Genomic DNA, 1,261 nt, shown 5'->3' with positions numbered 1-1,261 from the left:
TTGTGTTCATTATGCTGCTTTTATAAAGCCTCAAATGACGGCTTACAATATACAATTTTGGCTGGTAGCTCTCGGGCTAGGTGGTAAATAAAAAAGTAGATCTTGGTTCAAAAAAGGTTGGACACCCCTGATCTAGATGAACCATTTCCAGGTTGTATAATACTATATACGTCCAAATAACGTTGTTTATTGAGTTAGGGCGAGCGATTGATTATCCAGTGTGTCGAGATGGAGTCCTGCTAACGATCGCGAGTGCCCGGACGAAATATGGGTGAGCACTTCCTGTTTGGCGCGTCACTTCCTGTTGGGCGATCTGCCGATCGGCCACCAGATGGCGCTCTTGAACCGTTAGAGAGTTGAGTGGAGATCAGCAGTATATCTCAGGTCCCCGGAGGAGAAATATGATTTCGATCACAGATTTTTGAAATATTGATATCAAAGACGTGTTACGGCGTCTTCGGCAGAATGAGCATGGCGGGCAATGATGAGTTTCGGCGTTTCCGGCGATTAAAGTGTTAAGAATCATACACATAAGCAAATAAACAAACAAACATGCACAGCCTATGTACAAAAGAAATAAACAGTTAATCTCTAGTCTTTACAGTTTTCTTCAATTGCATAAACACTCAAATCAAAAGTATTATACAATTATCAAAACCTTACACTCAAGGAGCAAAACATAGGCCCAGATTTGCACCCCTATAAGCAAAGTCAGCCTCACACATTTTGCAAAACAATACACACAGTGATTTGCAAAACACTAAACACACTTTCATTACATTACACATAGAATGTCAAATTACCACGCATATGAGCCAATTGGTTAAACACAGCAATCAGATGCACAAACACACCATTGCTTAATTGTAGATACACCAATCAGGTTTAAGCACTATAAAAATGCAGCAGGTGAGTTCACCTGTCTTCAACCAAAATGGAAGGAGAGTGAAGTACTGTACATATAGAGAACGTGAAAATATACAATACATTCACCAAACACTACACAAGACAACCAATGATGCAGACTGATGGAAATATAAATGTTCTCTCCATATACCCAAATCAGTCAACATGTCAACATGGAGAATCACAACAACAAAAATCTCTTGCCAGATCCAGCTAGGCAAAGAGATAATGTCTAGTATTTGCTGTATACTCTATTTAAATTTTTTATTTTTGTTTTACTGTAATTTTAACCTGTACTGGATACAGTATTTTATGTTTGTCTGATATTTGCTTAGCTTAGTGTGTTATGCACACT

Source organism: Notolepis coatsorum (genome assembly GCF_963971535.1).
Source record: "Notolepis coatsorum genome assembly, chromosome: 20".
Lineage (NCBI taxonomy): Eukaryota > Metazoa > Chordata > Actinopteri > Aulopiformes > Paralepididae > Notolepis > Notolepis coatsorum.
The sequence above is the reverse complement of the archived record's forward strand: the minus strand, read 5'-3'. Positions refer to the sequence as shown.